The following is a 25,412-nucleotide window of genomic DNA, read 5'->3' as shown; positions in this document are numbered from 1 at the left end:
AAACGTGATATCCACAACGTCCTCAGCATCATGAATGCTCCAGTATGTATCCATTCACAGCTCCAGCGCCGCAATGCGGTCTGCCAGTAGCTGCAGCTGGATACACTTCCCGCACACATGGTTGTCAGGGACACAGGAAGTGTCCCTGATTTCCCACATAGCGCAGGAGCATGCCATGGGGCCGAGCTTTGCTGCCATGACTTTCCCTTTAATTAATTTAAATTAAATCAATACCACCAATTATACTACAATTAAATGATATACTCAAGGGCCCTTGTTTCCTTGCACTCCCCGCTACACAACAGAGACCTTAGAAACTATAACCACAAAATTAAGACCTTCTAAACTCTATAAACCATGAACCTTAACTGTCAAACTATAGCGTAGTATAAGTACTCACCCAATCAGCTGCTTCCTCCTGCCCGCGTCACGTTTTGAATCGTGACGTGGCTCTGGAACACCGCCTCCGGTCTGCGAGATTGGTAAGCCTCTGTAAAAAAGCCTGCGAAAGTGAGTTTAAATACTCACTGAACCTCCGCTCTCATCGCTCCCGACAATGGCCTGTGTTATATTTGAACAAACTGCCTTCAGTCAATACTGAAACAACAGTGCTGAAATAAAGCAGCAGCTGCTCTGAACAATGTACAGAGCACCAATGCAGAGAACATTTGGAAAATGATCCTTCATCCTGTCTTTTGATTAAATTCATATGTTGGATGGCACCAATCTGTTCATTTGCACATTTCAGAATCAATTCAGTGATGTTCTGAAATTTTATTTTTCTATTGTGATTATTGCATGGATAAGACTCAGTCATCTGTGATATTGTAATGCTATTGCTTTGATTGTTCAGTCAAATCTGCTGTATTTTAGAAAGCGTAGCAACATTCAATTTCTTTACTTGACCATTTGAGATAAGTTTGCTATTTTTACGCTGGATTCCATGGTCTACATTTAACCAACACTCACTGCAGTGTATAAATTTGTTGTCTTCCTCCAAAACTGTACCAGTGATTATCTTTATACCTATACTACGACGTATGATCCTTAGTCTCTACAATATTTGCTGTTTTAATGTATCTCTGACATGTCAGAAAGAGTATTTGTTGGAATGAAATATATTCCTGTTTATACAATTCCAATCACTTACTGTGCTTCCTCAAGTAAAAGCAAGTGTGTAAACAAACGATTGTTCAGGGACATGGAGGCTCCCCCCCGCACCCCCCCCCTCCCAAAAACAGGCACGTATATATGTGCACAGACATTAGGGATCGTCAAAATTTTCAGTTATTTTTCAAGCAATGTCCATGTTGTTTCTATTCAAAAATTATAAATAATTTGTAAAATTTCATTTTATCAAATATAAATGATTCCCCAATAGACACAAGTGTTTGCTTACACTTTGAACAGAACATAATAACTTAAGTCACGTGTGCAAATGTCTTTCTGGCTAATGGCTTTCAAAAATCTTTTTTGCTGTAAATGAAAGAAAAATAAAATACTTCTTGCCCCAATCAACAGACCCAAATGTGCTGTATAGATTAACAACTCTGTTCATTTATTAATTATGAACTAAGCTTATGTATTTATATCTACCTTTGTTCGCTTCATCATTTACTACCACATCCACTTTGTGCCATCAGAAGCGATGAGGGAGAGGGAAATCATAATCTATCCAACCCAAACTTCCCACTATTCAATATTTACTTAATCATGAACGGCAGTGTTAAAAAAAAAAAATCACGTTCACGCAGTTATGAAACATGTACAAAGATCTTGAAAATGCCAATAAGAAACAGTGGGAAAGGTTATTTTAATGAACCGATAAGAAATACTGGGTGCCTTTTATTTGATATCATTAAGATGTTGCCAGGGTTCCCTTTAAATATAAATTAGGAATAAAGTGCACTGAAAATGAAGCTTGGATAATAATGCTTTCAAGTGGTTACATCAAAAACCAGAGTAAGCAGAATAAGTGTTTCCTTTCCAATGGATCCTTTGTGATAATTAAGTACCCATACACAGCATGCAAAATCATCTGTGCCATTAACTTATTACAGCACTATCTACATAATGTCTTGGATGCTCGGGATTCTGCCTGCAAAAACAATGGATCCATTTGTTGCTCAAGTAGTGGAATATTAATGCATTTCCATCTGAGTGGAGATGTTAACTATTTTACCACAGTAGGAGGTCTTAACAACATTTTATTCATCGTCTGGATTACTTCTAGACAATCAGTGTTAGATGTAGATCAATGGGTGTTTGGAGGAAGACTACAGATGCAGAGCACAATCACCTGACTGCGAATAGGCTTTTAAACAATAAAAGTAAAATATGATGGGAGATGTTAAGACACAAAAAGCAGATGTTCAACATAAGCAGAATTGTACAATTTTAATTCTTCTTTATATCCTCCACACACCATAGGAGTGTAGCCTAGATTCTGTGGAAACCTGGTGATCAGATCAGCACGCACATAAAAATGCCATGACATTGCAGTTAGGAGATGCCACACACAATTTCGATTTCTGCATCATTAAAAGCCCTAGGAGATGTGCCATTTCACCAGTTTGTTTCCCCCCTGCCGATAGCTTCTTTGTTACTGATAATGAACCTCTCATCAGTAAAGTTTAGGACTCTAATGAAATCTGTTTGTCTTGCCTGTATTCGTTTTGCACTCATGTATATTACCCTCCCCCACACGGTGTATAGTTTCACTTCCTCTTTCCTGACTAACCTGGAAGGTTCTAGGTCTTGGCTCTTGGCTCCATCCCTGACTTCTCTTACTTAAAGATCCCAGGATCTGTATGACTCATTCCTGTGAGCCAGTCGATGTGTTGAGATGTTAGCTCTGATCTTAGCGATTAAAAGCCAACTTGTTAAAGTCTATAACTTCTAGTTTTGTGGTTATTGAAGGCACATCAATTTTAATCACTAAAGAATACTAGGATGGATCGACTCCTAAAACCAGAGCGTCTGGACTTGGATCCACATTCTGCTGAAGCATCAAATCAATTTGGACACTGGCTCAAATGCTTCGAACTCTTCGCGAGGGCCTCATCCGCTAGCGAGGTAGATAAACTGAGTCTACTGACTACTCGCGTTAGTCATCGGATTTATTCGTTCATCCGGGACGCCACCTCTTACACGGAGGCCATCACTATCCTGAAGGCCCAATACCAGAGGCCAGTAAACGAAGTGTACGCCAGACATCTGCTGGCTACACGCAGGCAGCGACCTGAGGAATCAATGGACGATTTCTTACAGGGCCGAAAGGACTTGGTCCGGGACTGTAACTGCAAGGCCGTGACGGCCAACGTGTACTCTGACGAATTGGTCCGCGATTCCTTCATCACGGGCCTCAAATCGAATTATATCCGGCAGAGACTGCTGGAGGAGGTGGTCCTGGACTTAAAAAAGGCAGTGGCCACTGCGCGATCGCTGGACGTGGCCCAGAAAAACTCTGACTCTTATTCTTCCGGCCATGCGGCCCTCACCGCTTCGTGCGCGCCAAGCGGGCCGCCATCTTGGAATCAGCCATCTTCCCCATCCAGGTCTCAGACCAGCTCTACACCGCCGGAGTCCCCACACAGAAGTTCACCCAGGAGTCCTACTACAGCGGCAATGTCTCGAGGCCTGAAATGCTACTTCTGCGGCCAGGCCAAGCACCCCAGGCAACGATGCCCAGCGAAGGATGCTACATGCTACAAATGTAAGAAAAAGGGGCATTTTAGCAAAGTCTGCAGGGGGAATCCGATTTCCAACTCCGTCACTGCCTCGTGCGTGCCGTGCGGGCCGCCATCTTGGGATCCGCCATCTTTTCCCGACTCAACGGCCGCCCAGGGCCCAACAGTGGCTTCGATCACGGTGGATCAATCCAGGCCACACCCGTTGACAAAATCCATAATGGACATACAGGTAAACGGGAATTTAACGAAATGTTTAATTGACTGTGGGAGTACCGAGAGTTTTATCCACCCTAGCCTGGTACGGCGGCACTCATTAACGGTAACCCCTACACGGAGCAGAATTGCTATGGCTGCTAAGCCCCACACTTCGGACATTTTGGGCTACTGTGTGGTAACACTGACTGTAAAAGGCACGGACTACAAGGATTTTAAACTCCTCGTGATGCCAGAACACTGTGTTAATGTAATCTTGGGCCTGGACTTCCAGTGCCACCACGAAAGTGTCACGCTAGCATATGGCGGGTCCCAGCCGCCACTCTCAGTCTGTGGCCTATCAACCTTAAAAATCAGCCCGCCCTCTTTATTCGCTAATCTCGCTCCGAACTGTAGGCCCATAGCGACCAAAAGTAGATGGTACAGTATGGAAGACAGACACTTTATCAAGACGGAAGTGGACAGACTCCTGCGGGAAGGCATTATTGAATGCAGTACCAGTCCGTGGCGTGCCCAAGTAGTCATAGTTAAAAATAGCGAAAAGAAATGGATGGTAATTGACTACAGCCAGACTGTTAATATTTATACCCAGCTGGACGCCTACCCTTTACCCCGCATATCAGAAATGGTCAACCAGATCGCACAATACCGAGTCTTCTCGACTATCGACCTCAAATCCGCGTATCACCAGCTCCCCATTAGAACGGAGGACCGCCCATACACCGCCTTTGAGGCGAACGGATGCCTCTACCATTTTCTCAGAGTGCCCTTCGGGGTAACAAATGGGGTCTCGGTCTTCCAACGTGAGATGGACCGCATGGTTGACGAGAATAAACTACAAGCTACCTACCCCTATCTGGACAATGTCACTATCTGCGGGCACAACCAGCAAGACCATGATCTAAATCTTGCGAGATTTTTAAAAACTGCCCTAAAGCTGAATCTAACCTACAACGAAGACAAATGTGTCTTCAACACAACCCGTCTCTGTATCCTCGGCTGTGTGGTGGAAGATGGGGTAATTGGACCGGACCCTGACCGATTACGCCCCCTAAAGGAACTGCCCCTGCCACACAATCCCAAAGCTTTAAAAAGGTGCCTGGGATTTTTTTCGTATTATGCCCAATGGGTGCCCAATTACTCTGATAAGGCCCGACCCCTCATTAAATCGACGTCCTTCCCACTATCAGCTGAAGCTCGGGAGGTTTTCACCAGTATCAAACAGGACATTGAAAGGGCTGCACTGTGTGCAGTGGACAAAAGCATTCCCTTTCAAGTCGAAAGCGATGCGTCAGACTTTGCCTTAGCTGCGACCCTCAATCAGGCTGGGAGACCTGTGGCCTTCTTCTCCCGAACCCTTCAGGGACCTGAAATCAGGCACTCTTCTGTCGAGAAGGAGGCACAGGCTATAGTGGAGGCAGTGCGGCACTGGAGACACTACCTAGCCGGCAAACGTTTCACCCTGCTCACCGACCAGCGGTCGGTGGCTTTCATGTTTAATAACAAAGGGGGAAAATCAAGAATGACAAAATACTCAGGTGGAGGATCAAACTATCCACGTTCTACTATGATATTATGTACAGGCCGGGAGCCCTTAATGAACCCCCAGACGCCCTATCGCGGGGAATGTGTGCCAGCATTCATACGGACAAATTACAGGGTCTCCACAACGACCTCTGTCACCCAGGGGTCACCCGACTATACCATTTTATAAAGTCCCGCAATCTGCCCCACTCCATTGAGGAGGTCAGGGCAATGACCAGAGCCTGCCGCATCTGTGCGGAATGCAAGCCTCGTTTCTACAGGCCTGACCGTGCACACCTTATCAAAGCCACACGACCATTCGAGCGCCTAAGTCTGGACTTCAAGGGACCCCTTCTCTCTGCCGACCGTAACGTATACTTCCTCAATATCATCGATGAATATTCCCGCTTCCCCTTCGCCATTCCCTGCCCAGACATGACCAGTGCCACGGTCATCAAGTGTCTCGGTAATCTATTCTGCATGTTTGGCATGCCGAACTACATACACAGCGATAGGGGGACGTCATTTATGAGTGACGAACTGCGCCAGTTCTTGCTCTCAAAGGGAATAGCCACTAGCAGAACCACTAGCTACAACCCCCGGGGTAATGGGCAAGTGGAAAGGGAGAATGCTACTGTTTGGAAGGCTGTCACGTTAGCCTTAAAGTCAAAAGGCCTTCCGACCTCCCGCTGGCAGGAAGTCCTCCCAGACGTGCTCCACTCCATAAGGTCTCTGTTATGTACAGCCACTAACGCTACCCCTCACGAAAAGATGTTCGTTTTCCCCCGGAAATCCACCTCGGGCATATCTCTACCCGCGTGGCTGACGTCTCCGGGGACAGTACTATTGCGGAAGCACGTGAGAGGCCATAAAACGGACCCCCTTGTGGAAAAGGTACAGCTCCTCCATGCAAACCCTCAGTACGCCTATATCGAATATTCTGACGGGCGAGAGGACACTGTTTCCATAAAAGACCTCGCTCCCTCGGGGAGCGGAGAGAACGATGAGAGACTACCCGAGGAAGACCTACACCAAAAAGAGACAGGACGCCCAGAGATATCAATACCCAACTTTAACCTGGAGGACACTGCAGATAACCTGGAAGACACTGCGGAGGCCCGGACAGCGGAGGAACCAGAATCCACTCCCCTAGAGGCACCCCAACCGGCTTTGCGCCGATCACTAAGAACCGCAAAACCTCCTGACAGACTCACTTATACCAACTTTTAAGAAACATCACCCCGATGGACTAAATCTAAAGAAGGGGTGAATGTAATGAAATCTGTTTGTCTTGCCTGTATTCGTTTTGCACTCATGTATATTACCCTCCCCCACACGGTGTATAGTTTCACTTCCTCTTTCCTGACTAACCTGGAAGGTTCCAGGTCTTGGCTCTTGGCTCCGTCCCTGACTTCTCTTACTTAAAGATCCCAGGATCTGTATGACTCATTCCTGTGAGCCAGTCGATGTGTTGAGATGTTAGCTCTGATCTTAGCGATTAAAAGCCAACTTGTTAAAGTCTATAACTTCTAGTTTTGTGGTTATTGAAGGCACATCAAGGACACAATCTCTAGCCTCTCTACAATAGTAGGTTAAATCAGACAGACGTCAGAGTATCAAATATTTGGTTTATTGAAATTATCGTCTCTGGGTTTTTGTGCTTCATTTTCAGGTTTCCCTGGAGCCTAAAGTATTGATGACGATCAGTATCATACTAGGCTGTCCAGTTCAGGACAAGCATAGGTTGTATGATTTACTGGAATGGTATCAGGGATGAGGGGCTTCAGTTATGTGGAGAGACTGGAGAAGCTGGGGTTGTTCTCCATAGAGCAGAGAAGGTTAAGAGGAGATTTGATAGAGATGTTCAAAATCATGAATGGCTTTGATAGAATAAGCAAGGAGAAACTGTTGCCAGTGGCAGGAGGGTCGGTAACCAGCAAACTCAGATTTAAGGTGATAGGCAGAAGAATTAGCGGTGACATGAGGGGAAAAAAATATTTACGCAGCGACTTGTTGTGATCTGGAACGTACTGCCTGAAAGGGTGGTGGAAGCAGATTCAGTAGTAACTTTCAAAAGGGAAGTGGATAAATACTCGAAGGGAAAAAAATTACAGGACTCTGAAGAAAGAGCAGGGGAGTGGGAGTAATTGGTAGCTCTTTCAAAGAGCCGGTACAGGCGTGATGGGCCGAATGGCCTCCTTCAGTGCTGTATTGTTCTATCATTCTATGATAACACTGGCAATCAATACTTTGTTCAGTAGATGGACCTATATAGAGAGCAAGTAAAACAGGCAAAAATTAAACTCTTATTCTGGTAAAAGCAGGCCTTATGACTGCTTTTACCAGGCGTAAGATTCAGTAGGTGGAGGTTCTGCAGAAAGCGGAATTCTCCACCTGCAGAGACCCTTCTCCAGGGCAGGCGTAGGATCTGTCAAGAGGATTCTTGACAGATCGGAAGTGCTGGTTTTCAGCGCATGCACTTCGCATGCCTAAAACCGGCACTTGCGAGGTCCCTACAGGTGTGTACACACCTCATACACACCCGTAGGCATCGGAAATTACAGGCCATTATTCAGAACAGGACAGAGAAGCATAGTAAGCCCAACAAATCCAGCCATATCCACTCCGACATCACTGAAAACACATTGGTAAGAATTGGTGTTAAGGAAACACTGATGCCAAAGATTTGATCATTTCAGTGGTAATCACACAGAGGAAGTGCTGGCATCGAGGCATCGCTGATTGGTACTGCAATCTATGTAAATCAAGAGTAGAGTACACTAAATCCTATCACTCTAGTACCATGGGACAGTCTTCAGACAAGGAATTCAGCACTACCCGAGATATTTCATGAAACAATCCAATACCACTTGGCACCAGGTACCCTTCACATTATTCGCCCTTAGAGAGCATAAATATTGCAGAGGAATATTGAGATCTCTCCCAAACCATAACCCAAGACAATATCTATAAGTGAGCCCAATATGTACTCCTAGCTCCCCAGTGTGAGGGATGGGCAATAGGTATGGTCCTGTGTGCATCACTTTCATTGGAGGCTTGTCTTTCAGATATTCAGAAACTGTCTGGGAGAAAGAGTGGAGGAATCAAAGGCTAATTTGGCACCAGAATATACCACAAAACACAGATCTCAATTGTTTCAACGACTTGAACAAGACGTTAATAACTTTGTGCAATCAATAAGAGCCATTCATTCATATCAGGGCAAACCAGACCGCCACAACCAGCACAGAACCATGGGCCCATTTCAAAAAGGTCATCATCTACCTATAACCAAATGGAATCAGGACTCCTTTGAGGGGACAGGGTTGGTGGGGAGTGGGGAAGATGGAAAAAAGGTATTGATCAATGAAGCTTAGGCATTTAAAAAAATTTATTTTTTTACACAGAAGCTCCAAATACATAGAAAACATGAATTTGCCCAAAGTTTCAATGCACTGGCTCCAGGGATCCCCCCCCCCCCCCCCCCCACCGATCCTGGAGTGCAACCTTTACTTTAGATCTTCCATAGACCACCTCAGTGGAAGCTGCTCAGCCAATGCCAATACTGTTTGTCTGCCAAATACTGAGTGTCCCTTTACCAAGCAGTAAGGATTTACCATGCTTCCACTCTGAACTTTACATGGTGGTTAGAGAAGGGCAATGTATTATAGGGAAATGTCATTCAGTAGTCTCATCCACAGTTGCTATTGGTAACAGATGCATCACAACAGGATAGGGCATCCATATGCAAGTGGACGATAGAGCAATCCCATTCATACACCTAGCTATCCATCAGAATCAAGGCTGGTACAGCTAGCTCTGGAACGCTCCCACACCATAGCGTAGGGCAAGTGGGCATGTGGCCAGAGAACACCGTGGTGGTTCGCAACATCAATAATGAAGGAGACTCGCTCCCACTCAAGATGCAATCTTATTCGTTACTGTGCTGCTGTCTGGATCACAAGATTACAGTCAAGCTCAATATCTAGATAGAAAGATCATACAGTCAGTCATCTTTCAGATCACCCCGAGATAACTTGTTTGCCCTCTTAGCCAACCATCAGCTCCTGTATTTCTGATCAAGAAGAGAGGCCATGTCAGCCTGGAGGCTAGTGGTCTCTCTTTTGTCCTTACACAAACATTTCGAGTTAACTGTTGAGGTTTAATCAAGGAAAGTTCCACTGTAGTCATTAGAAAAGAAAATCGGGCAGAGTTTAAAATGGGCTTTTGTCTGTTTTGCACTATTGCCCAGGATGAAATTTTACCCCATAAATTCCTTTCCCCACTTTTCCCAGAGCCAACAGTTACACAGCATGAGGGCATGAATTCTTAATGAACCCACAGATGGACCTGAATGGAGCTTACTACTGATGTTCTTGCATTGTAAAAATTGAGTGTTATGGCACAATGTCAATCATGTACATATAACATCTATGATTAAAAAACATTGATATACAAATTTTAAAAAAGTGATAGTAAATATTGAAACATTCAGAAACAAAAATGTTTCTGGGGCTCCAGAGCTCTGAAAGTCACATTTTCATTGCTGTTGTGGGTTTGGTTGCTCAACCACCCTTGGTTTGTTTTGATCAGAATCAGCACATACTTTGTGAGCTAAAATGGCTCTCCAACAGCAGTGATTGTTATTCAATAGACTGGATGTCCTTCATTAACTGTTCTGCTACAGTGTACAAATCCACGCAAACTGTTTAGCCAACTTGGTGCTAAAGCACAGTTTGAGCTGATTTTTAAGAAAGCTTTTGCATTAAAAATGTTGATTCAAGTGAGCTTTACTCTTTTGCCCGTCATAATTGGAAAAGGGCAACTGATTGAAGCAAAAGAATAGTATTCAGGTCAGAAGGATAAAAGAAAATAATGGGTTAGCGTTTGAAACTGGGAAAACATATGCAAGCGTCATCTGTGGAAACACAGAAGCATCTGCTGGGTACCAGCTCTGCAAATGTTCAAAGCAGAAGCTTGATTACAGATAATGATGAAATATTTTCAGGCCATGCATCATTAATCAGAATTACAGTCATGATCAATTTAAACTAGAAACGTAAGCAGTTCCCTCTCTGCATTGTTTCCACGTACTTGCAGAGGTCTCGATTTTAAATCAGTTTTAATTTATCTGTTTGTAGAACTTTAAACAGTGATCACTTTTGAATAATCGGTGTGACACCAAGTCACTTCTTCACAGTAGGCAATAAAATCTGAGATACAGCTAAAACAGTCCCACTTGCTTACATCTCATTTTTTCTCCTTCTTCTCCCTTTCATGTAAAGCTCTTAAAGGCATTTTTTTAATGATAAACATGCTATTTAAATGGAAGTTGTTGTGGGTTACAGAAAGACAAAAGCTGAGGCCTGAGATAAACTCGTCCATCCAGCTTCTTGACTAGAATATCTATTCCTTAAGCTTTGCTTGTGCAAGGGCTACAACGTTTTACTGGTGTGTGCAGTAGCGGGGGGTGGTGGGGGGAGGTCAGGAACTTGGGTGGGGGAGGAAGTCATAAACTTGGGCGGGGAGGAAGTATGTCAGGCACTTGGGCAGGAGGAGAAGGTCAGAAACTTGTGGTGGGGGAAGGTCAAGGTTAGGAACAGGGCAAAAACTCGGCCAGGAGGGGAGAGGAAGGTTAGGAACTTGTTGGGGCGGGGGGGGGGGGCAGGAACTTGTTTTGGGGGTGGGAGAAGGTCTTAACCCATGAGGGTGAGCCCTGTCTGTTCTATGTGAGATCTGATCCGTCTGGAGACTGGTAGTCAGAATGGCTCGAATTACACTTTGCAAAGTAATTGATTACTTAGGCAGGTAGGATCTAATTACATAGTCCAGAGAAACTGTTGGGTGTGTCTTGTCCTCCAAGGAGACCAATCAGGTCTTGTCCTCCAAGGTGATCTATCAGAAATCTGGTGTTGGAAATAGACACAAACATTTTTTCTGCAAAGTTTAGGTAGCTACTCACCACATAATTGACACCTATGGTTATAGAGAGGATACTGGACATGAAGTTCTTGAATGCTACAAATGAACAAGAACAAAATAACTCACGTATAATCTAGTCAAAATGTAAATGAAGGGCACTGATTTAAGATCTTTAGATTAAGAAACACAAAGAACATGAATAGGGTATAGGAAGCAAAATTTATATGATTGCTCTTGATACCCTAAACCCCAATTGTTTAAACCGATTATTAAAAAGTTCGGTAACAAGCCAGGCGAAACCTCCCAAAGACAAAAATATTAATACTACTTTCTTCACTGGATCTCTGACAAGCTCTTTATTTATTACCCTCAAGCTACATTATTTAGCTATTGGTTCAGGTTATGATTCCTTCCTGTAATGCACATTTGAAAATTAAACGCAACCACTGTAATTACTCAAACCAATTTACTGAATCCCATGCAGTCTAAAATATAAGGCTTGAATCACAGTTTGGCTTTTGTCAATAATCTTGCACTGGTTTGAAACAACAGCATCTAACAATCTATTTTATGAAAACATCAACAGCTAAAATGTACCAGAGTGCTGCTGGATACTTTAGCCAAATGTTTTTATTAAGTCTTCCACACTATGAACCACAAGTTAACAAGACATTTGCTAGTAATTCAAGAGTCCTACAAAAAATTGGAAGTTAAACACCTTATCATGAAGCGTGTGACATGACTTTTTATTTTTATTCATTTATGGGATGTGGGCATCATTTACTGCCCATCCCCAACTGCCCTCGAGAAGGCTATCTCCATACCTACAGGTATGTTAGTATGGCTCTGTTGGTAGCACTCTCGCTTCTGGATTCAAGTTCCACATTAGGATTGAAGTACATAATCTAGGCTGGCATTCCAGTGCAATACTGAGAACTGCTAATTATCGGAGGTGTTGTCCTTTTGAGGAGACATTAAGCCAGTCTTATCTGCCTATTTCGGTAGTGCAGATGGATGATTAAAAAAAACCTTGGGACTCTATTGGTACAGGAAGGTCTCCTTGTGCCCTGGCCAACATTCCTCCCTCAGCTATTACTCATCCTCATCAATCAACATCAGCAAAACAAATTAACTAGTCATTCATTGCAGTTTGTGAGGTTTGCTATGTGCAAGTTACCTACACAACTTTTACTGCATTGTTAAGGTAGTTCACTATATGTGGAGACATTTCTAGTAGACATGATAGAGCACTATATGAATGCAAGTTTTCATTTACTTTCATTGTGTTAAGTGCTTTGAGACATTTTAAAAGTTGCTATATAAATGCAAGTACAGGAAACTCTTTGGTATCCGGCACCGATGGGACCGGGATGGTGCCGGTTGATTAAAAATTCCGGATGACGGAGAGGGTTATCTACCAAGGCTATTTTTAACAAACAAAAATTTTAAAAAACAAGAAATGTGCAGTATACAGTAATTGGGTACTCACCTACAGAATGTTGTGTTAAATGGATGGTGGAAGATGCTTGATTAAGTACAGTACTGCCAGTTGAGGGTAATCCATAACTCTTTAATTACTTAACAGTAAAACAAAACTTATACAGTAAACAACTGTATACAGCACGGGAGAGTCAGACTCCTGTTATTGAGGTGTTCAGACTTCCGACAGCACCAAGAAGCCGAGTAGTGGCAGTTTGGAGAACTACCCCCACTGACTAACTCGGCCACCACAGGAGACTCGGACTCGGCAACATTTCCGGTTATTGAGGTGTTGTTTTCGGGGTATGAATTTTGCCGGTTAATAGAGAATTCCGGATATTTAGGTGCCGTTTAAACGAGAGTTTCCTGCATTACAATTCCAGGACTCATTTTATAAATACCATATAAAAGAAAAATATACAACTACATAAACATGTAAACCAGTGTAAAACTCTAGGAAAAACTGGAAGTCAACCAAATCTAACCTCGAGTAGTGATTACTAAATCGAATTAACTCCAAGTCCTAGGAATCAGTGCCAGCCATCTCCCAAGTAAAGTTAACCTAGTTTATTTATTTCTTGTTCTAGAAGTTTCTTCTCCCACTCCCTCAAAATATCTAACTGATCTTAGCCAGAATTTTTCTAAGATACAAGTCCAACAAGTTTTTTAAATTCATTCTTGGGATATGGGCGTCGCTGGCAAGGCCAGCCTTTATTCCCTAGTTGTCCTCGAGAGGGTGGTGACGAGCTGCCTTCTTGAACCACTTCAGTTCATGTGGTAAAGGTAGGGAGTTCCAGGATGTTGACCCAGCGACAATGAAGGAACAGCAATAAATGTCCAAGTAGGGTGGTCTGTGACTTGGAGGTGGTGGTGTTCCCATGCACCTGCTGCCCTTGTCTTTTTAGGTGATGGAAGTGCGGGTTTGGGAGGTGCTGTCGAAGAAACCCTGGAGAGTTACTGCAGTGCATGCTGTAGATAGTACACACTGCAGCCACCGTTCACCGGTGGTGGAGGGAGTGCACTTTTAAAGGTGGTGGATGGGCTGCCGATCAAGAGGACTGCTTTGTCCTGGATGGTGTTGAGCTTCTTGAGTGTTGTTACAGCTGCACCAATCCAGGCAAGTGGAGAGTATTCCATCACACTCCTGACTTGTGCCTTGTAGATGGTCGAAAGGCTTTGGGGAGTCAGGTGAGCCACTTTTCACAGAATACCCAGCCTCTGACCTGCTCTAGTAGCCACAACATTAATGTGGCTGGTCCAGTTGAGTTTCTGGTCAATGGTGACCCCCACGATATTGAGGGTGGGGGATTCAACGATGGTAATGCCGTTGAATGTCAATGGGAGATGGTTAGAATCTCACATGTTGGAGATGGTCATTGCCTGGCCCTTGTGTGGCACGAATGTTACTTCCTACACATGAGCCCAAGTCTGGATGCTTCCAGGTCTTGATGCATACGGGCGCGGACTGCTTCGTTATCTTAGGAATTGTGAATAGAACTGAACACTGTGCAATCATCAGCAAACAGCCCCACTGACATTATGATGGAGGAAAGGTCATTGATGAAGCAGGTGAAGATAGAGGGGCCTAGGATGCTGCCCTGAGGAACCCCTGCAGCGATGTCCTGGGCTGAGATGATTGGCCTCCAACAAACACAACCATCTTTCTTTGTGCGAGGTATGACTCCAGCCAACTGATCCCTGATGTAAGAAAACTACTAGGCACTTGGTCTGAGTATTAAACAAGGCTTTAATCAACTATTTCACAACATGGAGGTCTCGTTGTCCTTCACTAGTTCCTGTTTATAAAATGTCCTGAGCAAGCTGGGCCCGTGCCCAAGTATTTATACTCCCCCTGGACAGCGCCACCAGCAGGCTGCCCAGTATTATTTCATAAGTCATTTCTACAGGAATGGCAAGATTCATGTCATTCTTCCCGCCTGAAAGATTGGAAGTCCGGCAGCTTCTTTCTACCAAATTAATCGGACTAAGAATAGACGCAGTCGTTTGGATCTCCATCGGTGGCCGGAAGGCACATCTCCTCGGACCGTGTTTTGGTCCCTGGGTCGCTTAATTCGTACCAGCGGGCTGGCAGAGTCCGTGTCGCCTTGATCGACCCGAGGAGGACTGGGGAGATTGTGGCTCCGGATGCGGGCCCCCACAGGCGCAGAGCTGGCTTCACCCTGCCCAGTAGTCGGTAACTGTCTGGTGTCCTGGCTTCGGGTGGCCATCCCGTGGGGAACGCTCTGTTCCCCGGATTGATCCGGCGGAATAGCTGGCAGATCCCTTGATGTCCCGGGTAGGGCGTCATCCTCAGAGGAGCGCAGGGTATCGGCGTCATTAATATGGATCCCACCATCGATTGGGTCCGTGGGACCGGTTGGGCAGGGAGCCAGATTCCCGAAGTGACACTGCGGATTCCCGGCCATCAGGGTACCGCACGTGCGATTGACATTCGTCAGTTCCACTTCGTCGACAAGAGGATCACTCTTATAGAGGGTCGGACGAATCTTCGGAACAGCATGGGGCCAGGAACTGCCAACCATGATGGTAGGGACTTCCCATGAGAGGAGCAACGCTGGAACCCGAAGAATCGTTCGTGAGGAGTAGCGTTGGTGGATGTAGAAAGAAGAGACCTGATGGAATGCAATGTGTCAGGGAGCATAGTTTCCCACTGCTGGTCTGATAGGTTGTGTGACCTCAGTGCAAGACGAACAGCATTCCAAATGATTGCGTTATATCTCTCAGCCTGTCTGTTTCCAATAGGATGATACGGTGTCGTTCTACTTGTGGCGATTCCCCGTTGGGAAAGATAACTTTTGAGTTCGCTTGACATGAAGGAGGGACCCCGATCAGAGTGGATGAAATTGGCAGTACCACAAAGGGAAAAGACCTGATCGAGGCATTTGGAAGTAAGCATATTGGAACAGGGGAAAGCAAAGGGAAAGCGTGAATATTCGTCCACCATAGTAAGCAAGTAGGTGTTTTGCGTTGAGGAAGGCAGTGGCCCTTTAAAGTCAATGCTGAGTCGCTGCATAGGCGGTGTAGCGTGTATGAGCGAGCCATCCGACAGACGGAAGAATTGCGGTTTTAATTCCACGCAAATTCTACAAGTGGAGCATGTTCTTTTCACGTCTTGCGTAGAAAATGGGAGATTTTTAGATCGCACAAAGTGTAACGTACGGGAAATGCCAGGATGGCATAAGTCAGTATGAAGATCCGCAAGAGTCGAAGTTGATGTAGAAGAGCAGAATGCCCACGCGAGTGTATCCGGGGCCACATTCTCTTTGCCGGGTCGATAATGTATGGTGTATCCAAAGGCAGCCAATTCCATCCTCCAGAGTTGTATTTTGTTATTCTTGATCTTAGTACATTTCCGGTTATCCAGCATAAAGGCCACGGAGCTCTGATCGGTTATAAGCATGAAATGGCAACGAGCGAGAAAATGACTTCATTTACGTACTGCTTCGATGATAGCCGTAGCCTCCTTCTCTACAGGAGGATAATGGAACTCGCTACCCTGCAAAGTTCTGGACAGAAATGCAACGGGTCGACCATCTTGATTCAAGGTAGCTGAGATCGCCACCTCCGATGCATCGCACTCGACCACGAAAGGGAGATTTTCATTGATGGAATGAAGCGTGGCTTTTTCCAGTTGTTGCTTGAGGAGGTCGAAGCTGAAATAGCCGTTGCCTCCAACGGAAGTGACTTCGCGTGAAGCAGGGGCTGGATCTTGTCGGAAAAGTGGGGTATCCACTTCGCATAATAGGCGAACATGCCGAGTGCCCGACGAAGAGAGCAGAGATTCGTAGGAGGAGGGAGCTCCTGAAGCGGACGAAGTCGCTCCGGATCCGGTTTGATGACTCCATTGCCCACTCAGTAGCCAAGGATGTTGACTGATGTACTGATTTCACAGATTTGGACTCATTTAAGGTTAAGTTGCGACGACGGAGAACGTCAAGAAATTTCTGGAGGTTGGCATCATGCTCCTTCTGGTCATGACCAGCAATGGTGATATTATCCAGATATGGAAAAGTGTCCGTTAAGTTCTCCTGTTTGACTAGGCTATCCATTGCCCGTTGGAAGACGGCCACCCCATTGGTGACCCCAAATGGAAGGCGACAAAACTGGTAAAGCCGACCATTGGCCTCAAAGGCCGTATACATTTTGTCAGAGTCCTTTAACAGTACTTGATGGTATGCGCTCTAAGTCAAAAGTTGAAAATACCTTGTAGTTGGCAAGGTTATTGACCATGTCGTCGATGCGTGGTAGTGGGTAGGCATCCAGGTCAGTATACTGGTCAATAGTTTGCGAGTAATCGATGCAAAGACATTTCTTGTGTTGCTTCAGAGTATTTTTAACAACGACGACTTGAGCCCGGCAGGAAGATGAACATGGCTCAATGATACCATCAGCTAGAACACGAGAGATCTCTGCCTCGATAAAGGATAGATCGTCTTGGCTGAAACGTCGTGATTTAGTGACTACGGGCTTACATCGGGGGGAAAGATTGGCAAACAAGGAAGGCTCATCGAGCGAAGCCGCTGAAAGCACACAAAACGGTACTTTGGAAATAGCAAGCTCTGGCTTTGACCCTCCAAACTCGAAAGTGAGTCTTTTGTGTTGTTTCTGGAAATCCTGTCCCAGGAGCACATCACTGCATAGGTTTTTGAGCACCCCGAGCCAGGTGGAGAAAGAAGTGCAGCCATTGAGAATAAGGTCGACAAGACAAAAGCCGGAAGAGTTGGTGGTCAGCGTCATCAGAGCCATTGCAATTTCCCTGTCTGAGGGGTAAATACGCAGTTTTAACTTACTGACAACCTGCTCACTGATGAAGCTGTCAGAACTGCATGAGTTGATTAGTGCACTCAAAATGTGTCCATTTACCGAAACCTTCGTGGCAGCATGGGACAGGCTTTGGGGAAAAACCGCTGTGATGGGAGGAGGAGCAGTTTTACCCTTGACAGCTGTAACCTTAATAGTGACTCTTGGGAGAGGAGCAGTTTTATAGATAGCAGCTGTAACCTTAGTAGTAACTCTTGGAGGAGGAGCAGTTTTATAGATAGCAGCTTCAAAACTAACAGGGGCTCTTGACCGGTATGCCTTAGAAAAGTGACCTTTCTTACTGCAATGATTGCAGATTGCATCACGAGCAGGACAAAATTTCCTATAGTGGAATGCACCTCCACAGAAGAAACACTTCCTTCCAGATTGCCAAGATGCCGCTAGGGCAGGGTCGTCATTAGTGAGGGCTTCTAGGGTAGGGTCGTCATCAGCTAGGATAGAGTCGTCATCAGTGAGGGCTTCCACCCGAGACCCATTGGAGGAGTCACCAAAAGTGATAGCAGCAGCCCGTGCACGCGGTAAAAGAAAGGCATCTGCATTTTTTTTTGTTAAGTCCATTGAACATGCCTGGTCATAGGCAGTTTGTAACTTGAGGGTTTTATTCTCCAACAGATGGTGGCGTATGAAGGGAGACGCAATTCCATTAATAAAAGAATCACGAATTAACTCCTCCTGGTACTGCTCAGCTGAGACAGCTTTGAGATTACAATCCTTGCTGAGCCTGCAAAGCTTTTGAAGGAATTTGTCAAGTGATACCCCGGGTTGTTGTTGAGTTGTGGCCAGTAGATACCGAGCAAAAATTTTGTTTGGGGCCTTAACATATAGTTGCTGTAGTATTTGGATAGCGGAGTCATAGTCTACACAGTCTTCGATATATTCAAACACATGAGGGGATACATAATTGGCAAGTATCTCTAACTTATCAGGAACATTCTCACCACACACCCCGAGGAAGTTGCTGAAGGTACGATACCAGTGTTTCCATACATTAGCAGTTGCAGGTGAATTCGGGTCCAGGTCAAGATGGGCGGGTCGGAGTAGTTTCTCCATGATGGATTGATTACTACCTCTGGTTCCCTTCCACTGCTCGAGTCCTAGCTGTCTGTTCCCAAAACCACTCAGAGCGTGGAGCAGGTTCAGTTGATTAAATTGATGTAAGAATACTCTTAGGCACTTGGTCTGGGTATTAAACAAGGCTTTAATCAACTGTTCCACAACATGGAGGTCTAATTGTCCTTCACTAGTTCCTGTTTACAAAATGTCCTGAGCAAGCTGGGCCTGTGCCCGAGTATTTATATTCTCCCTGGACAGCGACAACAGCAGGCCGCCCAGTATTATTTCATAAGTAATTTCTACATGCATGGCAAGATTCATGTCAATCCCCATTTACTTCAGTTTTACTAGGGCTCCTCGGTGCCACACTTGATCAAATGCTGCCTTGATGTCAAGGGCAATCACTCTCACCTCACCTCTGGAATTCAGCTCTTTTATCCATATTTGGAACAAGGCAGTACTAAGATCTGGAGCCAAGGGGTCCTGATGGAACCCAAACTGAGCATCAGTGAGCAGTTTATTGTTAAGTGCCGTTTGACAGATACTAAAATGCCTCACTTAACAGATCAGTCAGACCTTTATATAGTCTTAGAACTGACTGCATGTACTGTGTGTAAGGTTGCTGTGTTCTTTAACTTTCTTACACAGACAGAAGGTGAGAATCTAACTAAGGTTTAGCCACATTGGGTATGCATCAATTTTCTATTTATTATTCAGTTGTATTTAAGATGACTTCTTTAGATGCCACTAGTTACTTTTCCTATTTATCTGAGCACTGAATTTAACTTCAATAACTGTATACTTTCATGAGGTTTCCTTTGCTGTGATTTTATATACATATATACGTATACTAGCTGGAGTGCCCGGCGGTGCCGAGGCTTTTTCAAGGGTATGTTGTTGCTGCAAGGGAGCGAGCGAGTGGGGGGGGGGGGAAGGTGAGCGAGCGAGTGGGGGGGGGGGAAGGGAGCGAGCGAGTGGGGGGGGAAGGGAGCGAGCGAGTGGGGGGGGAAGGGAGCGAGCGAGTGGGGGGGAAGGGAGCGAGCGAGTGGGGGGGGAAGGGAGCGAGCGAGTGGGGGGGGAAGGGAGCGAGCGAGTGGGGGGGGAAGGGAGCGAGCGAGTGGGGGGGAAGGGAGCGAGCGAGTGGGGGGGAAGGGAGCGAGCGAGTGGGGGGGAAGGGAGCGAGCGAGTGGGGGGGGAAGGGAGCGAGCGAGGGGGGGGGAAGGGAGCGAGCGAGTGGGGGGGGAAGCTGCGCGCGCGACCGGGGGGAAGCTGCGCGCGCGACCGGGGGGGAATGAGCGCGCGCCACCGGGGGGGAAGAAGCGCGCGCCACCGGGGGGGAAGGAGCGCGCGCCACCGGGGGGGAAGAGCGCGCGCCACCGGGGGGGAAGAGCGCGCGCCACCAGGGGGGGAAGAGCGCGCGCCACCGGGGGGGAAGAGCGCGCGCCACCGGGGGGAAGAGCGCGCGCCACCGGGGGGGAAGAGCGCGCGCCACCGGGGGGGAAGAGCGCGCGCCACCGGGGGGGAAGAGCGCGCGCCACCGGGGGGGAAGAAGCGCGCGCCACCGGGGGGGAAGAGCGCGCGCCACCGGGGGGAAGAGCGCGCGCCACCGGGGGGGAAGAGCGCGCGCCACCGGGGGGAAGAGCGCGCGCGACCGGGGGGAAGAGCGCGCGCGACCGGGGGGGAAGAGCGCGCGCGACGGGGGGAAGAGCGCGCGCGACCGGGGGGGAAGAGAGAGCGCGACCGGGGGGGAAGAGAGAGCGCGACCGGGGGGAAGAGAGAGCGCGACCGGGGGGAAGATAGAAGAGCGCGACTGGGGGGAAGAGGAGAGCGCGACCGGGGGGAAGAGAGAGCGCGACCGGGGGAGAAGAGAGAGCGCGACCGGGGGGAAGATGAGAGCGCGACCGGGGGGAAGAGAGCGCGCGACCGGGGGGGAAGAGATGAGCGCGACCTGGGGGGAAGAGAGCGCGCGACCGGGGGGAAGAGAGAGCGCGACCGGGGGGAAGAGAGAGCTGCGACCGGGGGGAAGAGAGAGCGCGACCGGGGGGAAGAGAGAGCGCGACTGGGGAGGGGGGGGAGGGGAGGAGGGGAGGGGGAGGAGGTGGGAGGGGAGGGGGTGAGGGGAGGGGAGAGGGGGTGAGGGGGAGGGGCGGGGAGGGGTGGGAGGAGGGGCGGGGGAGAGGGAGGGTGGGAGGGGAGGGGCAGGGGGGGAATGGGAGGGGGGAGGGGGGGAAGGGGGAAAGGGGGAGGGAGGGGGGAGGGAGGGAGGGGGGAGGGGTAGGGGCGAGGGTGGGGGGGGGGGGGGAGTCCCCGAGCCCTGCCCCCATTGTCCCGAGCCCCGCCCTCCCGAGGCCCAATCTCACAAGGCACGCGCCCCGCCCCCCGATCTCCCGAGGCCCGATCTCCCAAGCCCCGCCCACCCCCCCCCGATCTCCCGAGGCTCGCCCCCCCCATCCCCCCTATCTCCGGAGGCCCGATCTCCTGAGCCCCGCCCGAGCCGGCTTCAAGAGCAGAGAGAGAGACGTCGCCTCGCAACCTACCGCGTGAGGCCCGGCTGGACTCAAGTCGCGCGCGCTGACTCCTGCCCCACCCGCCTTTACTAACATGGCGGCTGGTGGCGACGCTCGGCTCAGGCCCGCCCTCTCCAGCCTTCACAAAGATGGCGGAGATAGCGAGCCACTTGTTCAGCGCGACGGGAGGTGCCTAGCTCGGGCGTGGCTGGGCAACAGAGGCCCAGGCTTACAGGCCTGGAAACACGGTTAAAGGTAGGAAAATTCTAGATGTTACAGAAAAGATTTACAAATTAATTAACTTTTTTTAAAAACAACGTGTGTTTTAAAATCAACTTTTTTTTTTGCTGGAAATGTAGATTTGAAAAGAAACACGCAGAAAGCGGGAAAAAGAAATGAAAAGTTTGGAATCAAGATGGCGGCGACTCACCTCGGTTCAGAACGATAAGGCCCGCCCACACACGCACCGATTGGTCGACCGTCAGGTTACCGAAGCGTAGGATTGGTCAATCGTCCCGTCACTCGACTCTAGGAGGGCTCGCCCGCAAGCGCCAGGAACCCGCCACGCAGCGATTGGTTGACCGTCGGGTCGCTCGACCGTATGATTGGTCGACCTCGACATCACTCGATGCTAATGAGCGGATAATGAGCGGAATGTTGAACGTTTTTTGGATACCGCGGGCGCAATTTTTGTCTGGCCGAAACGTAAATACGCTTATGACGGTTCTGGAATCGTAAGCTTTCTTTCGATGCAACACACGTGTAGGTACGCTCTATAACTTTTGAGTTTATTCAATACAGACAGACAGACGGAATGACAGACAGAAGAACCGCTTTATAAATATAATAATATAGATAGAAAGAATATTCATATTCCACTGTGGTGCAGTGACAGGTAAGCATTAAAGGGTAAATGATCTCCAACAGGCTTCGCTAAGACAATGCAAAGCAGATGTTACAGTTTGGTTCCTGAATCTCTTTCAGCTGTTTTACCCCATTCTAATGGAAATGGCAATTAAGAGAGATAAAAGTCAGACAAAAAGATAGCAACTTAAAATCAATCAAGTGTTGTGTGAGACATCTTGTATCTAATGAAAAATAAAATCATGCTATTAGAATGGAGATGCATCAAACTTTCTATTCTAGCTTCTAAATATCTCTTAGTGTCTCTTCTTTCATCCCCTCCCCCATTCCCCAGCCCCCAAACTGCCTTTTAATCTATTTCATTTCCTGCCTTTTTTCCCTCAGTTCTGAAGGAGGGTTTCGACCTGAAACGTTGACTCTGTTTTTCTCTACGGATGTTGCCTGGCCTGCTGAGTTTTTCCAGCGTTTTCTGTTGTTATTTCTGATTTCCAGCATCCGCAGTATTTTGCTATTGCTTACACAAATATGCACCTATTTCGCAGAAATGTAAAAATACTTTTTTAGGTTTTGCTTTCATAGAATTTTCTCCAGGCCACTGCATTCACTGATGGGACAAGTTATCGACTGGTGGACTTCTATGCAAAGCCCCGTACACTTTGTCTGCCCAAGTTCACTTGGTCAGCTTAAAGGTCTCACATCACAAAGCACAAGGTGAGCAGGAACATCACACACGCACACAAATCGGAATCCTGGCGTGGGCATGCCGTGCACTTATGAGCCCAATAGTAGCTGAGTTCTGCTGCCAAAGTGAAATGGAAAGCAAAGTAGCACCTGTGCACTTGAGAAAAAAGCGCTGAATTGCTAAATACTGCAAGCAGCTCGTGCGATCAAGGGTTACATTCATAGACAACATTTTGTTTTACTCATAATCCATCATTCTGACAGTTCAGCTACATTAACTGCCTAAACAGGTGTTTCCATAAACATTCAGTGACCCCCCCACCCTTCTGGTCACCTTGATTAATAGTTGTCTTCGATACTGTTGTCCAAGCCTTGCAACATCATTTACTGAAACTTGCACCTGGATTAAGCAGTTTATGCTAACATGGTATGTTAAGTATTTTTTTCTCCAGTTTTCGTTCCTCCTCTTCTCATCTAAAGGCATTTACTGGACTCCAAAGGTGCCACGCACTCTCCAGTACCTTACCTAAATGCCATTATTTATCTGCACGTTTTGACAGAGAGCATCAGCAGACTATTCAACTGCGGGGGGGATAGGACAAAAGGAATAAACTAAAAATAAAGATAAAAATCACAGCTGTTCCCAATTTTGCCTCCAGCCATCGCAACCAAGGATCAAACCGGTGACCTACCTTGTATGTGTAGCTCAGCTACTCTTTCAAAGATCGATTGAGCCACTGGGAAAGTCCTGTTGGTATTATATAAACAAACTGGATTAACCCCTCCCCCCATGGTTCTGTATTATGAAACTGTATCAAAATTCAATGAAATAAATCTTTGATAAGAGGAACATCTTGTTGCCCAAGTTTGCTATAATGTAGTTTGTTTGTTACACTTAGTGGCATTTGCACCGAAAAGAACCCGTTGACCAATATTGACCTCTTAAATCTCAATAAGGTACTCCAGGATGGTATTAACCTACATTTAATTTTCCACTGCCACTTTCTTGCTTTTAACAATCACAGAAGTTAATAGCCATGTAGAAATCTGTGAATGGAGCAAAGTTGATACTATTCAATAAGGACATTCCTGGAATGAAATACTAAATAACAATGATCTCCCACCAAAAATTAATTACCAATTATAACTCACTGCCTTTTAACATTTTTCTAGTCAACATAACAATGTGCAATTAAAAAGGCAAATACACTATCATCTTTAACAGAGCTCTTCTCATTTTGTTGAAGATTATAGGTTTCCTTTACTTAAGTTAGTAGTCTTCAACTTCTTTGGCATGACTTCTGACAGTTTCAGCTACTCAAAGCAAAGAATGTTTTCATTGCAGAAAATGTTATTATGGCAACAAAAACAGCTCGTTAGTTAGTTAACAAATACAGACAATTACACAAATCTCATGACCTCATGGAATCTCCTTGTAGAGCTCTTGAGGTCTATGGATGCCCATTAGAAAACCTATGACTTAATTGGGATGTGCTAGATACACTGGTATGAAGAGATTTTTTGCAATGTGAAAGCAGATGCTTCCTGACATTTGTCCTCCATTAAATCAAAACACAAATTATCTGGGACTTTTAAGGAAATGGCTACAAAAAGAATCTAATTTATAGTCACGAGTAACTTGTGTTCGATCACACATTATAAATCCTTTTAGAACATATTTAGTAAACTGGTGGTGCTTTAGCATTTCAGGTCGTTTGCAAATCAACAATTGGGTCCAACTTTCATGACTAATAAGCCTACAGCACCCATTATAATTTTAATTAACAAATGCAGTTATGAATTGAAATGCTGGCATTTTTACTATTATGCTCTTTAAGTTCACTCTTCTCTCAAATACACACCTTTTAATTGCACTGTCTTATCTTTTGAGGCTTGCACTCAAAATGGGGTCTCAAAGAAAATCACCCCTTTTGGTTTTCATTCATACCATGCACAATTACCCGGCTAAGGAGACAAGCAGACTGTATCCCAGCATCAGACAATGTCACTCTCAGAGAATTAGGCTGAGTCACCCACCAATTTCCTTCATAACATAATGGCCCAGAAATTCAGGTCGGGGGCTTCCCGCGGGTGCAAGCCCCTGACCTGCACTTACCTTGTGCGCCGGCCGTTGAGCTGTGGGCCCCCGTGGAATTCTGATCCGGGGCCTGCTCCAGCTGCCGGCGCGCAGTGCTTGCGTATTCCAGGGGCGCAGTTAGTTCGATGCGTCCCCTGGGATCGCATGGGCCACGGAAAGCCAATGGGAGCAGGGAATGCTCCATTCATAAGATTGACAGGAAGAGGTCAAAACTTATAAATACTACGGCTCCAAAACAGCACTAAATCTACAAATAATTTTTTTTTTTAAATCACATTTTTAAAATAAACTATAAATTACATGAAATAACGATTTTAAACAATAATTTAAATTTTTGAAAAAAATAATTTTATTTTCTAACGGGGCTAAAAATAAACTTACCTTGCTTTAAAGTATTTAAAAATAATAAACCTGTGGAAAAAATGTTTTAATTTTAATTAATTCACCACTTACCTTGTAAAAAGCAGGCCTTACGCCTGCTTTTTAAATGTGTAAATTCTGCAGACTTACCCTCCTGGGTAAACCTGTAAAAAAAAA

At 46.3% G+C, this 25,412-nt stretch overlaps 1 protein-coding gene and 1 long non-coding RNA gene across 4 annotated transcripts in view; both read right to left on the bottom strand.

Annotated features, from left to right (window-relative positions):
- The window catches only part of hibch (3-hydroxyisobutyryl-CoA hydrolase), a 164,300-nt gene that overhangs the window by 102,863 nt on the left and 36,025 nt on the right, over positions 1-25,412 (bottom strand). The gene's annotated exons all lie outside the window — the stretch shown is intronic.
- On the bottom strand, positions 400-24,901 carry LOC147120238 (uncharacterized). The gene is made up of 2 exons (XR_015078146.1): positions 23,470-24,901; positions 400-490 (listed from the first exon to the last, which is right to left on the bottom strand). It is a non-coding gene; the product is annotated as an uncharacterized LOC147120238 (long non-coding RNA).

This window comes from Somniosus microcephalus, chromosome 4 (genome assembly GCF_052327205.1).
Source record: "Somniosus microcephalus isolate GS21.2 chromosome 4, FLI_Smic_1.0, whole genome shotgun sequence".
Lineage (NCBI taxonomy): Eukaryota > Metazoa > Chordata > Chondrichthyes > Squaliformes > Somniosidae > Somniosus > Somniosus microcephalus.
This window is presented reverse-complemented; position numbering and strand designations above follow the sequence as displayed.